The sequence below is a fragment of the Ptychodera flava genome, unplaced genomic scaffold, assembly GCF_041260155.1.
Source record: "Ptychodera flava strain L36383 unplaced genomic scaffold, AS_Pfla_20210202 Scaffold_32__1_contigs__length_2955704_pilon, whole genome shotgun sequence".
Classification (NCBI taxonomy): domain Eukaryota; kingdom Metazoa; phylum Hemichordata; class Enteropneusta; family Ptychoderidae; genus Ptychodera; species Ptychodera flava.
This window is the reverse complement of record NW_027248354.1, coordinates 2010196-2027202: the sequence shown is the minus strand read 5'-3', so window position 1 is coordinate 2027202 and position 17007 is coordinate 2010196. Positions and strand designations below refer to the sequence as shown.

Genomic DNA, 17007 nt, shown 5'->3' with positions numbered 1-17007 from the left:
ACTTGGACTAGCCACCGTTAACAATCGAAGTCTTGAGGTGTCGAGCAGCCAACGCAACCTGCCAGATGAACATTTCCTCTGTATTCCTAAGGTTCTACCCCGTTTGTCTTGTGAGAGTTAACCATGGAAACAAAACCAGTTCTGGCTCTTGTATATGTGTTAAATCCAGACAGTTCCGAAACTTCAGTGTTGTCGATTATAGTTTCAAATATGCCTATAGCTAACCTTTATTCTATAAAGGACTTTAAATGTTTGATGTGTGTGACAAATCTAATGACAATATAATGTTAAGCTATCACACATTTCTTTCTATGGATTGGGGTGTTTCAATAACATGCCATGGCTTACTGCGATGGTCAAACGAATATCCAGGCTATATTTTTCGAACTGGTTCATGAATGTCATTGATTTATTGATGTTGGTAATATGGGATAACACGGGTCTTGTTTTGTGTACATATATTACATGAACAAGATGCGTTGATTCATCATGTTATCTGGTGATGTAAATTATCTACAATTTCAAGATCGTACGCTACTTAAAGCAAAGAGAGTGACAAAGGCCCGTAGTGCTTTGTACCTTCCTAATTTTTGTTTAAATTTTACATCAGAGGTAAGATGGAGAAAAACCTATCAATATAGATATAGGGGACAGTACTTACCCACGCTTACATCACACCCGGTCGGTACAACCGATCTTTTAACAGGAAAGACTGGAGCCGTGAAGAGATAATCACATCGCTAATAAAATGAATTTTTGCATTACAATTACTTTTTAAAAGGGAAATTAAGACGTCAACCTCCTCAGTGTCTTCAGGGTAGTCAGACACTTCGTACAATTAACGTCGAGCCACACCGCTTTGTCCCGAACCATTTTACATCAAAACGACGTTGAATTAAATTATTCTCTTACGAAAATCTCTTCGACCAGAAACTATTCCACTCGAGAACAACTCCTCGTTACCCCAAACTGGTACAGATCAGTAAAACTTGAAATGACGATCACCTATCTAGTTCTGTGACCAAAAACTTTTAAAGTGAACATAAACAGTTAGATAAACAAACGTCACACACTTCCTGAGATTGCACCGCCAACAGTTTCTATCAACAGCACGAACGCAAAGAGGAAGGCAACGTTATCAAAGCCGGACACTTTCGCTACGCCATCTTATAAATCTTGCGGCCACAACTATACATGTGCACGCAGTTTTGCCGCACATTTGCGTTGTTGTTTTTTCTGCTGCTCTTCGATTTTGGGGAATGAAAGTTACACGGTAATAGTCCGACAGCCGCGGGAGAAAACATGGCTTTTTAAAAAATGAAGTCATTTTAAATTCATGTTGTTGGTCGTGAATTATATAAATAAATAAATAAAAAGAGAATCAAGTGCAGAAAATATAAAATAATATAATAAAAAATAATGTACATTTTATTCTTATAAATCGGGACCAAAACTGTTTAATGTTGCAACATTGTTTAGAAATCTCACCTTAATATATCGGCGATGTAACATTTTAGAATAATCCGTACCCGTTTCATTGAAATACTCGGTCAATTAACAAGAACGAGGAAAGGACTCCATTGATTTAATGACCGAAAACAATCAGCTTTGTACGTACCGGTACCTCATTGCATACTGTTGCAAGGCTATAGCACAGAATGTTAAACATATTTCAAGGTATTGGTTATGTGTGCAAGTGTTTTTAACAGCCTAGGGAAATACTGATTATACTGATGCATGAACAGTAAAGCTTTTGAACTGAAAATTATATATATATATATATATATATATTATATATATATATATATATATATATTGCAAATATATACCAGGCAATCCTATTACAATACTGATGTGAATGAAATGTAAGACTCCAATGGAGGACACAGCCTCAAGAGGCAAGATGCTAGCATTCACGTTCATTGTAAGTTGATTTAAGATTCATCGAATATAATATGACAGTTGTGCAGAGCAATATTGTAATTTTAATTGAAAGTTAAGGGTCAAAGTGCATAGTTAATATAATCTATCACTCTATCTATCTATCTATCTATCTATCTATCTACTATCTAATTCCACAAAACTCTCCCTCTCGTCCTCGTCGCATTCGAGATTTTTTTTCGTGGAATACTGTACAACATCGAGCCAATAGCGAGAAGCTGCTCAGCGCTACGGGTTTAGAATAAGATAAACAGGGGAAAAATAAATATGTCACATGAACAGTCTGCTAACTCTGCGTTTGATGTGGATGGATCAAATTATTGTTGCAGGTTGAAAATATTATCGCAATATCGGTCTGAGGACTCAGATCGAGAATACAGGAAGTGTGAAATGAGCCGTTCTAATCACATCCATTTCCCCTGAAAGGCTAGTATGTGCGATTACAGGCGGACTTTGCAGGCATATTACAAGAGGGCTTGATTTTTGTATGTCACTACTCTGCCCACAAACTGCCCGAGTTGTTTTTTTGTTTGCTGCAATGAGAGTGAGTGACACGAGATGTAATTAGGCTGATTTGTAGCGCTTGGTTGAAAAGCGAGTTCAATCACATGTAAAGTCTCTGACGAAAGTGATGTCACACAGCTATGCCAGAACTAGATTCATTCACAGCGATTTCGTAAGCAAAACAAAAACTTTCTCATCGCAGGCACCGAACAAACAGGAATACAGCCTGGAAAATGTGCTGATGCTGTTTGCAAACATGAGTACACTTGGCAATTCATGTTTTCCAGCTCTTTCCTTATATCAGTGCCATCGCCATGTACACAGTGAAGTGTAAATACCAAGTGTTTTTTGACAGAGTTTGATGTTTATTTACTGTAGGCATTATGAGAAGTATGTTTAATCAAATTTTCACGAAAAACAATTGTTACTAGTGAGTGATAGTGACACGCAAGAAGAAACACAAAGGAGTTATGGCTCAATTCATTGGATGAACCATGTCTTCTCTTGTAGTAATGTGTTAATGAAATGAAAGTTACTTGTTAGAGCAATGTGAATGTATGCCTTCGGAAACTAGTCACAAAACGTAAATACAACAATGATAAACAAAATATAGATGTATATAGTACTTTTTACAGTACATGCCGAAAACACAACCAATCATGGTTGCACAAATAAGCCAAAAAGATCACTATTTCAAATCTGACATTGGCTTACTTTGATACTTATAAATGGCAAATATTACATTTCATTTCTGGTGATACGTGACAGGTTATAGATATTGTACACTTCGAATACTTATTATGTAAATGCATTAGGGCATCAGTGATGTTATTTTCGGTGTAAACCAGATATAACGTTTTAGCAATATTTACACGTCATATGTGTACGGATAATAGCAGACCGTCAAAGACGATGTTAACAGCTTGTACACAACTCTGTTTATTCCAAATTACGCTTTTAGAGACTACAATTGACGTAGAGTGCTCTACAGGGAGCTTAAATCTTCACTTTACTGCAACTTGTAGCAGCAAGTTTGCCAAAGTGGTCTGAAGAACCATTGATTCGCACAATGTATTCGATATGAGAGTCAAAATTGTAATTATCCCAGAGAGTTTAGTAGAACCACGATAGCTTTTTGCAGACTTTGGTAAATTTAAGTTGTAGCTAATTTGGTGCTTTTTTTCACAAAGGTGTCGGACCCTGGTTTTTGATCTCCAAAGTATCAACTAAGGCAAATAATGAGCGAGTTTTTAGCTTTAAGATTTGAAATGCTTAAGTAACCTCAGTATTATTTGAAAAATGTTGGAATATGTTGACAAATAACGATTCCTGCATGTTCATAAGTACGCATGCGTCAAGCTAAATGGACTCGACGTTCACTTTGGGGTCTGTTACTGGATGTGCTGTTATAGGGAGGTGTTCCTAACGCTTTGTACGTATGATAGACCGTGATTCTTAAAAAAAATTGTAAATTAGGGAATATAATGGAAGCTTGGTATAACTTTAGCTACATATATATATACATATATATATATATATATATATATATATATATATATATATATATATATATATATATATTATATATATATATATATATATATATATATATATACTCAAGAGGATTACAAGCAGGAAATCGTTTCATTCCAAACTTTTTTTTACTTTTCTTGATATCTGCCTTTGATTTTATATCATGTGTTATATTGATATCACTCAGTCAAGCTCATTGTTTGTAAGAAGCATGCCTCGCTGTAAATACACGTATTTCTTCATTAGCAACAAGGCTTTTAAAACATCGATCGTTCTCCCATCCAGCGAAACAAATTGACAAAATGTACGCTCTGTTACACGTTTAGAGCGCCACCTTCGCTTCAGACAGAATTATGGAGATTTTTTATCAACTTGCCGATATCTGCACTTTGCGTAGTCTTTCCAGCGATGTTCAAAATACTTTAATGTGTTTTATAATTCGATCAACATCTTTTTAATAAAATAAATGCAATGATTTGTTAATAAAAACATTGATTTTGTCATTTACTCTCTAGTTTCATCAATTGACAGGAAAAACCCCGTCGGGAGTCACTTGTGTGAATATCTCTCTGAAATTAACAAACAAACAAATGAAATATTAATCCATAGGTCAAAGTTCCTCGACAACAAAATTTCAAAACCATCTTGTTAATTTTAACTTCAAAGTCAATCTACTCTGTGGCTAGCACACGTATATGTTATAATGCCTTCACCATACCTCCTGCCTCATTTCGTTATAGTAATCAACGTGATCGATTGTAGCCTCTAAGACACGTGATGTTTCTATATTTATTCCCTTGACGATTGCCATTGACGAAACTTACCCTATTAGTCGAAATAAAGAGTGATCTGCTGCAACGTTTTACATTCCCAACCCAAAGTGACAATTTGCTTGCCTTGAGTGACGTATTGTGTTAACAGATGCTAAACTGCAGAAATGACCGGAGATTGACGTTGAGTCAAATGTTCAAGTTTAAAGATCATCTCATCCTGTTTTGACAATCCACGCACACTTTAATATTTTCTGACTTTCTTTAATTAAAGCTCTATGCCGAGTCATTCATTATTATGTATCAATTTGCAATTTATTCAAGTTGTAAACGTTCTGGACAAAAGTAGAGCTGAGAATTTGGTAGAGAGTTGCAAATTGAGTGGTCACCGTTGGTACTTTGCATAAAGATGTAAATGGTGCGTTCAGCCAACGACTTTGTGTGTCAGCCTCAGTTACTGAAAGCAGTAAGATCCTAGACCAGAATCTCAACTCAGTGACCGTAAACTAAGAAGTGAAGCATTATGTTTATCCAATTCTAAGGCATCCCCGTTTCTATCGAGACTATCGAAAGTCGTGCCTGACCATGGCTAGTTATCGGGAATATTTTAATGTTATACCCTTCGGCCAGTCGGAACGCATTGTATCATCCATAATCTACCATTCTCTAGACCCACGTATTCACAACAAATTCCAGAAACACTCGACTCGTCAGTTTTCATCCCCGCCCCCTTACGCGCAGTGTAGAATAAGATCATGCATAGATAGGTAACACGTACGTATGCGCCCTGGGCAACTAAAAACAGTTCATCTTTGCAACTCTATGACACGCGACTTCACCATTGAGATAACTGTGAATGGGTCGTATCAAGTTTTTTGAAAAAGGATAATCAAACTTAAACGCAATACTCTAGCAAGAAACCTTTCTTTACAAGTGATACAATCATCGAGAAATATTTTTGCGTGCACTCATGATTGTGTTTGCGGACAGGTGAATGTCATTAATCATATTTTATTGTTTTCAAGGCCCGATTTTTATTCACATTATTGTTGACCTGCATATATGCATGCTCGAGATAGTCTCTGCCGAGATACACGAAATCGACCCACACACAACTAAAGCACTTGTCCGATTGCAAGTCCTAAACGTGGTACGCAAATTTTGATATTAAGGGCTTTCCAAGGTACGTATTATAGAATATTTCCCATCTGTTCAGATACATGTACGCTACACGGTTTACAGTTCAAGCAGCAATTGCTGCACAGTGTTTTAATTCAGTAGATCATATGCACACAGAGATAGTGTTACAAATGAGTCGACCATTCTGATAAAGAATTAATCTTTCACGAAATAAAAAAATGTTACAATGGCAGCTCTTTAACCTATCTCCAGATGTTAGCAAATCAACCGTCCATGCAACTGCTGACATACACTCTGATGCTTCCAATGCACCCGTTGTCCTGATTAGAATGCCTCAGAGCTACACCGATATTTCCTCGACAATGATCCTACTAACCGACTGCCAACCAGTATAGGCATCCCCTGCTGGGTAGTCATAGCAACCTGTTGCTACGCGAAATTCGATGTCCACTCGCCCTCTTCCAATACCGAAGCACAGACCCTCGACTGCAATAAATAGAGAAATTAAAACTATATATTTAAAACTTTTACTGAGTATCGAAATTCACGGGGTCACGACAAATTCCAGGGGTTTGGTTATGACATAACAGTAAGTGTGGAGGTAACAACTCAGCACGGGACGATAAATAAACCTGAGTTTAAATGTCTTGATGAAATTCCGAAAGAGATCAAGACACGGAAGAGTTTTGAGGGTAGAAAGGCATGCACTGCACCGCAACAGTTGATCATAGTGTACTGATCACTGTGTTGTGAATTATATGCAACCCCGGCGGTGGCAGTCCCCGGGTTGGTTGGTACCCATGCTTGTACCCAAGTTGTAAAGTACCCCCTTTCCTAGAATATTTCTGAGAAAAACGCCCCCTATTTGTGGCAAATCTGGGAGAAATTAGCTGTAAAAACATACCCTTATTTTCGAAATCCAGGAGGTTAGTATGTTGACTTCCAGGGTTGACCCTGGAGGTTGACTTTGTATACATGTACATACATCACAAATGTTTGTCCTCACCTGATTTTAGTCACATTCATACACAATCATCTTCCTTATAGAGTTCTCTGCTGGCTCCTGTGTGACAATACACCTCCCCTCACCTGTTTTTCATTTTCTTTGTGAGTGAGACTAGACCAGATTTAGTGTCCTAGGGAGATTATGAAAGGACTACCCCTAATCTCGGAGGTTACTCTGAAAAAGTACCCCTTTTTCTCGATTTCACGGTCCTAGAATCTCCGAGATGACTGAAGAAAAACCCCCCTTTCCGTGAATTTGGTAACGCGCATGGGTACCCACCAATCGGGGACTGCCACCACCGGGTATGCAACCAATATTGCAGATTGTACATGCTGACAGCAGTTATAACAATTAAAAAAATAATTCAAAGTTGAATTTCTGAGCATATACCAAGATCAGGGAAACGTAAAACAGGGACAAAGCTTTTTAGCGATATGATCTCATTATACTAGGCTGGATATATCAACGCAACAGCGTTAAGCCAAGTTACTTGACGGGCGGTGGCGTGCGAGGAGAGAGAGGAGAGAGAGAGAGAGAGAGAGAGGAAGAGAGAGAGAGAGAGAGAGAGAGAGGAGATGAGAGAGAGAGAGAGAGAGAGAGAGAGTGAGTGAGGTGAGTGAGTGTAAGTGTTACATACCTGATGAGCCGAAATGCATATTCAGATTAGTATGTGTGTGGATGACGTGTCTATTGGCAAAGGGTTATTGCACTCTCGCGCCATCGAATGTAAAATACCATCGAGTACAGGTGTGCTAGAAGACATTGCACGAAAGTTACCATTCCAGACAACACGCAGTGCAGTAGTATCTGATAGTTTATTGAACTGGCATTCCTGAAAGGACAAGCATTTAATAATTTAATTTAATTTAAATTTTAAAAGGCTTCAGAAATTATTTTATTCCTATCTTGAATCTTGAACTTAAAAACTTCGATCTCAGAATCAGAACGTCATCAGTCGAAGACAGGGTGCACAATGATTCCACTTATGTTATGTGATAACGTGTGTAGGCAATCATGGCAGAAGGAACGTCAAGTTAGTGCCGATATACGCCCTCTATAGTCAATACATAGCGATAAACACACCAGCGATCGAACGATCAAGACTGCGACGATCATGTAAATGCCGGCTATCGACCGTCCATATTTTACCATCGTTCGTAATATTGATGGCGAGGGAATATAACTAATCAATGCTGGAAGCCAGTGACTCCTCGCCGGATCAGGAATTCAGGGGTCGGAAGAAGCAAGTTAATCAGTGGCTTGCTGAGCAAAACCCTTTATGTAGACAATTTTTTTTCATACCTGCCTTGTACACATATTCAAATTATTATTTTAAATATTATAATCATACTGTTAATATGGGTATTGTAAAAGGCTTGTGAATTTGAATCTGCGTCCGAAGTTATAGGATCTGAGATCTGAGGTCTGAATCTGAGGTCTGAATCTGAGGATCTGAAGGGTCAACTCTACCTTCAAGAGGCTGATTTTCGGATTCTGATTATTTTATGATTCCTTGCTGATGTACTACTTGTGAAGGCCTATTTTTAAGTTCTAGGAGAAATAAAAAGTAACCATCGTAGATTTTCGTAGAGTTAAAACAGGGGGGCGGCAATTGTGAATTGCCAATATCTGTAAATGTCAGGTAGCTAGTTTCTCTAGTTTCCTACTTTGCACAGTGACCCCTGATTTTTTATTATTGACATGCTAAGAGATCGAACGAAACTGTCATTGAGTGAAAATTGAGCAAAAGGTTAACACTCTTCAGTTTTGCTGCGCGTACTACCCTTACCCACTAAAATTAGTAATGTCAGAAATATCCGATATACATATCACTCCTCATGTGTAGCTAAGCTGTCGCTTAATCTCAACACCTCTCTTATTCAAACTTTGTATAGTATGATTGACCCGTTAGAATCTTGCAACTTACTTGCCATAGTTTGTTCACTCGTTTCATGAATGATAACTTTCAACAGTAAATGTAAATGCTATTCAATCCTATGGCGTTTTACATAAAATCCGGGGGACATGCACTTTCCTTAAATGTCGGATACAGATAAGCAGTGTTGCTTCCCGGTATTGTTTTGAATGGTTGAACAAAGCAAGTGTATGTCTACGTACGCGTGGTTTAGTGAGTACATCGCTTTCTAAGTAAACTCTCAGAACTTAAGAAAAGTCTACTACTCTGGGTCTATAATTTCATGTTGAACATACGTACATGTGGTCTATCTTATTTAGGGGCCGTAGATAAATAATGGTAAACGCAATGTTTTTGTTTAGGGGAAGAGAGTTCGGCTGTATTTCGATTACGGTGATCAAAAATCGCACTACATGTTTTCATTTCGCATCATCCCGCGACATGTATCGCAAAATATCGCGCCACATTGTTTGGCGTATACCAGGCTAGTGTGACACCGGCACTACACCAGGATTCCTTAGACATACATGTGGTTCAGCGTACGAGTAAAATAACGTATCAATCATTTTGGATACTCTGTTCCAATTCATTTCTTTTGGTTGCGTTATTGTCTACTTGGCGCTGAACAAATATTGATTTTAGACGGGCATGCAGCATGAGGGGTTGTTAGCGTATGCGTGAATTCATAGCGTCATAATTACCGATTATTTGTAGGTATGCAGATACAGAATGAGACTTGGTGGATTTTTACACTTCCAAACTTTCGTTAAGGAGAGGGGCGAAAGGGTTAAGGCAAAACGCACTTAGCGTTTACTGTGCGCATGCTTTCAATTACAAACGGCCCATATATATATATTATATATATATATATATATATATATATATATATATATATATATATATATATATATATATATATATATATATATATATATTATATTTATTTATCACATTAACTGGCCCGTATCTCCACCTGTGTGACGTACACCAGCACAGATAAGAAATCTATATTACCCCTGTTGTACGTCATCAACCGGAACTTTTTTCCTGCAATGGTACCGTTCGTCGACGCGTCGCAACACAGACCGATTTGTCGTGATCGATGCCGTGCTTCGGCCGTGCTCATGGAATTTTGACAAAAAGGTGACCCGGCGCGATAAATCCAGATATGGAAACATAGAAGGCATGTCCAACGAAATTCCAAGTCGCTAAAGCTTTAGCTATTCCCAAGAATCGAATGAGGATACCATCGATCATTTGGCTCAGTAACGTCACTGCTCCAGTCGTAAGGCTCAGTGTGGACGTCGTCGTACCTGGCGATCGCCAAGCGACGTCGTACCTGGCGATCCCGGTTGGCGATAAACCCTAAAGATACACCTCAACGAAAGTTCAACTTAATAAATGAGTACCGTATAATCTTCGGGAAAGCGACATAGAAGGCACAAGCATAAAGTCATTCGAACAACGATAAATTTCCTTCATCACACAAATTATTCCGTCGTTTCTCGATCGAGATCAAACCTGCAGCGGAAGGCTGTAGTGAAGACATATACAGCTGTCGACCTGTAGCCCTACTCTGCAGTGCAGCGCTGTAGAATCTGATTTATTTCGAAAGTTGACTCAGACAACACTCACCGTACAACAGAACAGAGTTCCCATCAAGTAACAAAATTGAGATGCACCTACGGGAGATACGTCAAAGTCCATAAAACGAAAACATTGACGACTGAGATGGCCACCGGCGCGGCGGAGACCGGTGACGTACGGCAGTGCCCACAACAACAAGCGTACACTCTGTGTGTCATCGATCTGAATCTTTCGGGCTCGCTAAGGTATTTTAAAAAGCACAGCATCTCTAAGAATGATAACTACTGTTCGATAGTGCCATTGTATTAACTTCATAAATGTAATTGTAAATATTCTAAATACCCAAATACTATGGCTATCCGTCGGTAGCACGGTACGGTGAAAGCTATCGATGGCAGACTTGCCTTGGCATCGCTCCAGCGCGAGACAATGATTGACACGCGCACGTGACCGAATCCGGATGTCTGATTGGTGGAGATACCTTTCGCTGTAGCGAAATTTCAGCTTAATCGGATTTATGAATGAAAGTATACCTGTAAACATTTGCACATCTCCTGGGTGACGGGCCGCTTTACTCGTTAAATGAAAGTAATCCGCGTAAATAAACACAAAATCGCGATAAAAATCATGCAATTTGTTAAAATAATTTTGATCCATCCACATCAAAGAAAAATAAGAAGACTGTTCATGTGATAAATATATAATCCCATGGAATTTTTCTCTGTTTGACGTCATCGTATACTCGTGTTTTTCGCGGAGCCGCACAACTTCTCGCCTTCGGCTCGAAGGTTGTACGGCTCCGCGAAAAACACTCGTATACGAGACGTCAAACAGAGAAAAATACCATGGGATTATATATATATATATATATATATATATATATATATATATATATATATATATATATATATATATATATATATATATATATATATATATATATATATATAAATGCCCCTATATATAATATATATATATATATATATTATATATATATAATATATTATATATATATATATATATATATATATATATATATATATATATATATAGTGTCATATTCATAAATATGGATTACCTTAATGATTCCGTTGTTTCTACTGTCGTTGATTTTGTCCCAAGCACATTGTTTGATGTTCCGAGGGTCAGGGCCCTGACCTCGTTCTACGATCCCTCCCTTCTGACCTGCTTGTCCTGTTTCACCTTTGTCACCTTTGACCCCATCCCGCCCATCACGACCTGGACTGCCTCGTGTGCCAGGGATTCCTGGAATACCAGCTGGCGCTGGACATCCTACAGAATGAAGCTAAAAAAGCAAACCAACTTCTGTCAAAATTTGGACTGAATATGAAAAACATCCCTAGAATTCCATGTTAATTTGCAACTCGAGAGCTGAGATCATTGGAATACGGAAGCAAAGGCAACAGAATTGCTCATAATTTGTCAATATATCAACCATAACGTTTGGATGAATTGTTTACTCGTAAAACTACCTTGACCCTACTTGACTCTTCATATTTCCACACTGTTATTTACTGATTAGTGAATTATGACACTCTCACTATGTACAAACGCAACGGATACCGCCCGCCCTGTAAGGATATTGCACAGCATCCTTTGCCGCGCACAGATGCCAGTCGATGCACGCAGCTCATGAAATATCTATGAAAAGTTACAAACCCGGGGGCGACTATGCTTATTTCATCGTAGGAGCTAACTTCACGTACAGTAATTGTGGATCAAATTGCATGCGTGTTACGTTAGTTGACAAGGTATATGTTTTTTTTTTATTTTGAATAATTTGTGAAGATTACTGAACATAACGTGGAAGATCAGAATATAGCCCTTCATATAAGTATCAGTCATGATCATACTGTTTGTATAATAAAAGCTGTCAGTGCTTATACAAGTTCAAAGGCACACGCAGCTGATTGCATTACACATTAAACTTTCGACTGATTGAGCAATCGAAGTAGGGTCACACTACTCGAAGTATTCGTACTCTTGACCGCGTTTTTAGCAGTCGCAACAGAAATGCAGTTTGCATACCTGGTGAGAACCTGTTTGCCCCTGGGCTTCAACAACACCACCGCAGATACCGATCAGGACAAGTACTACACGTAACGGCAACATCCCTGATGTGCTGTCCATCGTCAGTCAAGAAAAATAACTGCAAATGGAGTCTGCCAGGGAAGTCACGTATATATTTAGGTGGATACTTTCCGGGCAATGGTATGATCGATTTCACAAGGAGACGGAATAGGAACATTGTTTACACGTGATTATGTTTTGCTTCATGAAAGTGACTATGACTCGCTGAGACATACGTAATGAACCTCAATTGATGGGTAAATATACCTGAAACCTGCACACTAGGGCATCAAGTTGACTGGATAAATTCTGCCGATGGAAGAATAAGGCACACTTCTGAAGATTCCTCGTAACGAATGTCATATGGCCAGGGGGATTTTCAATGGACGTTTCGCATGTCCCCTGTGAGTAAAACAAAATGTAGACAAGCTTTAGAATCGATAAACGTCCTTTTAAGCAAGTAATGTTGTCATTTTAACGTTTTATGAAGATTATGTGAAATTTCCTCAACTGCGAGGAAAGAAGGAAAAACAAAAACAACAATAAAAAAACAAAAACTAAGGAGACTAAATGCTCATTTTTGTCAAACAGAGAATATTGGTTATTACTAAAATATACGATAAAAGAAATTTATCTGAGGTTTTTATTGTTTGTCAGAGAATAAACACTTGAGTTGATATGATTTGCTTAGAAAGTTATTGTATAAGTGGCATCTGCAGACCACGAATAATTGATAACTGACAATTGAGATGCTTTGCATATAAACTACAAATTGGACAGGCTGCCTTGTGCGAGATATTGGGTAATACGTGGAGTATTAAGTCAGAAGGAGACAATCCTTGACTTGTATCTCTTTTGTTACAAATATAAATGCATTAGCATCAACAACTTTACAGGACCCTGAAGAGTGTGTCATTGTTTATACAGTTAAAGCTCCACTAAGAAATAAATTGATATATATATATATATATATAGTATATATATATATATATATATATATATATATATATATATATATATATATATATATATATATATATATATATATACGAGAAGGACGTAGATTGATGTCTTCATCGGACTGGCAGAGTGCAATAGTTGAACTAGAGCCATAGGTAGATGAAAGTCCGGAGCTGGATTATTTGATTAAAACATTTATTCGCTACTCAGAGTTTCGGTGCATCTTTTTTTTTTTTTTCATTTTCTTTTATTGCAAAACAACAAGACACAAGAAAACATACAAAACAGAGAAATTACAAAAGCAGAAGACAATAGGAAGGAAAAACATAAAACCGACAAAGAGGGACTGTCTTTACAAAAATGTACCAAGGAATTTAAAGAGTCACTTCAAAAAAGGGAAAAAGGATTTTCCATTTTAATCTAAAGCTTTCCATCTTCCCAGTCTTTTTAGCAATACTTCTTTCAGTGAAAAGGATATTTCTTACTTTTTCTAGGAAGATGGGAAAGGATGGTGTTTGAACAAAAAACGGTTGGAATACAGATAATATTTGGCTATTAACAACAAGTGGTTTAAAAGTTCGTTCCCCTTTTGTGGTAGTACTCCAAAAACAACATCTTTACATGTAAAATCTAAAGCATGATGTGTCTTTTTGTGAAAGAGAATAACTGGAAAGAGGCCCAAAAGTTGCTAGCTTCTTGACAATTCCAAAACAAGTGTTCTATATTTTCTTCTGAATTACAGTATGAACAAAGTGGGGTATCCTTAATCTTATTTTTATGTAGAAACGAGTTAGTAGCTAAAATGCGGTTGCATAACTTTAAATTGGAAGATACTCAGTTTGGTCTCTTTTGTTGTTGAACAAATTAATAACCATGATTTTTCCATTCTACATTGTTTGCATAATTTTTTTAGTATATGCAATCTCTGATGATGGAGGCTGGCATTTACGGTTTTTGAATAGTTCATAAAATTCCTTTGTGGAGGCTTTATTAAAGGAATAGTCCACCCAAAATGTAATCTGCCTATACAAGGTTTCTATGTATGTCATAAAAGCATTTATCATTACTTTTGCACAGAAACAGCGATTTTTTGAAGTTATCTATGAAAATAAATATCAAAATCAGGCAATATGGAGACCTTTTTAGCCGACTGTGCGCGACCATATTGTCTACTTCCTCGCAAAGCATGTCGGGAGAAATGCCCGGATGATGACGTAAAGTTTTCGTGTTTTGGTGCATTGGCTAGGGGGTCTTATCTAGGGAGATCTCATAAATAGCTTATGCCTGCCTGTAAGTATTACGGATGTACCAATAATCGTGAGCGAGATTTCGATAAGGCATTCTGAATGATTCGAAACCCGAAGTGAAAACACCGCCTCTAGAAATTGTTGCCGGTAAAGATTGCCACTGACGTAAGTTTTCAAAATTATAAGTGCAGTGCATGTTTTTACGTATGCAAAGGCCGTTTCCAAAGAGAGGACTTCGTCGGCAGTTTGACGACCCACAATCAAATTTGGATTAGGAAAAGACTTCAAGATGATGCTGTACCACAAACTTACACTGGAAAGCAAATGCATTGGTGAAAAGAGGACATACAAGGGCGATTGTGGGAGAGACTCTCCATAAAAGAAAAGAGGTTCATGGTTTAAATATTTATGATTTTTCTGAACCGCCGGAGAGTTTGTTGAGATCATCTTTCTTACAAAAAGTTTACTTATTATTCTTGTTATTTTTATGACATCGCATTGGTATTTAAAACATAATAAAGTTTGCGTGATCAATTGAAATCAGAAAGTTGTATTTTTGCTCGGGCATGTTTAACCACATCAACGCAACTACCGTATAGCATCCACGCATCAAGTCAACGGAAACGATATATGTTGAAATGAGTTATCTGGAACCAAGAATAGGTTCAAAAGAGTTCGAGAAGAAGTAGATGCGTAGATGACAACTTTCATTGATGTCGGAAAAATTTCAGACATGTCTTTCCTTCCTTTTAGAAAAAAATAGGCACGTCAAAGTAAACTTTATTATCGGGCATCCATGCTGTAAGTTCAATGTTTCTACGATACCACGGCAGCGAGTCATATTTTTGTGGCGTCGAAAAAAATAATGAGCAATTTTGCCACTAAATTGTAAATAAAAACAAGAAGCAGTAAGTGAAGTTCGTTACTGCGTTGCCAGTGCGGAATTACAAGGGATTTTCCCCAAATATATTATCACATGGATTTCAATAAATGGTCCAAAATGAATCAACGTTTCATATAAGCACGCTGCACGACCGGTCGTACGACCATGTTGGATTGTAGTGAAAACGAGGCTCTCTTTGTGGGGTTTCTAGAAATTTCCATTCAACTACGCAAAGATTTGAGTGCATCGTATCGTAATTCAAAGACGCCACTCAACCTCAGCAAGCACATAGAATAACATCATTGAGCTAAAGCCTGAAAACTTAAGTTCCAAAGTGAAAAAACGGAATCAGATACTCAATATATGTGATCGCAAATATTTAACGTTTCTCAGTCAGGCTATTCAGACACCATTGCTCTTGTAGAATCATAGAGTAACCGTGATTCAGATTTGTTTTCTCAGAGCTGTTTCTCTCCTGATTGCTATATAATAGTACATGACTTTTTAATTTTGCCATCTTCCCGCTCCTGATCTGTCGAAGGGTAGTTTATTTCATTCCCTTTTTTTCTGTAATTTTTCTCTACGACCAGTCGCGAGGTCGTGGCTGTAACTTTAGTGTTGAATTTTTGCCGACATATTTCTCCAAGACCGGCCGCGAGGTCGTGGCTTTCAGGTTTATTTTTTCGGTCGTTTCTCTCCACGACCTGTCGCCTGGACGTTGCTGTAAAGTATTGAATTTTTCCCAAAGTTTTCCCAATGACTGGTCGTGAAGTCGTAGCTTTCAGATTTTGACCATTCTCAATTATTTTTTTCCAAGATTGCACCAAGTTGACAGCAGCAACGGCTACTAGATTCGCGATATCTTTCCCATGGCGGTTTCTAATTACCGGTAACTTACGTTTAAAGTTCAATGTGAGTTGTGAGAACAGGAAAATTTTAGTGTGTTTTATGACTGTACGTTGAAAGGATAAATTGAAATTTCATTTAGTACTCCTAGAACATGAAAGTGTGTTTGAAGTTTAATTTAGTGCCCCGGAGAATATGAAAGTGTGTATGTATAAATGTTGCTTGTTAGATGAGGGACATACCATTTAGAGTCGGACAGCTGAGCCGTTTCCGGTCGTCCGCTTTGTCTCTCCTCCCTCCCCCATGGGGAACGGTGCTTGGAATTTTTTCCTCATTCGTTCATTCTTTTTCTATATGTAACTGAAAAACTAGCACTTTGAATTGGCAATTTTCGCTAATCATTCTTTGTTATAAAAAGAGTTAACCGTATTTTAAAACCAGCGTTGCAATGGCTAAACATGCGGAGCAATGTCGTCACATACAGTTCTCTTTGGGAGTTTGAAATCCAACATCGTATTTTTCAAGTGATAACAGCTAGCTTGCAATGCTGATCAAAATGTTCTACCCAAAAGTACAACCATTGT

At 37.8% G+C, this 17007-nt stretch overlaps 1 long non-coding RNA gene across 1 annotated transcript; it reads right to left on the bottom strand.

Moving 5' to 3' along the window:
• Positions 1-5983: 5983 nt before the first annotated feature.
• On the bottom strand, positions 5984-11559 carry LOC139127499 (uncharacterized). Its single transcript, XR_011551028.1, has 2 exons — positions 11475-11559; positions 5984-6374 (listed from the first exon to the last, which is right to left on the bottom strand). It is a non-coding gene; the product is annotated as an uncharacterized lncRNA (long non-coding RNA).
• Positions 11560-17007: the final 5448 nt, after the last annotated feature.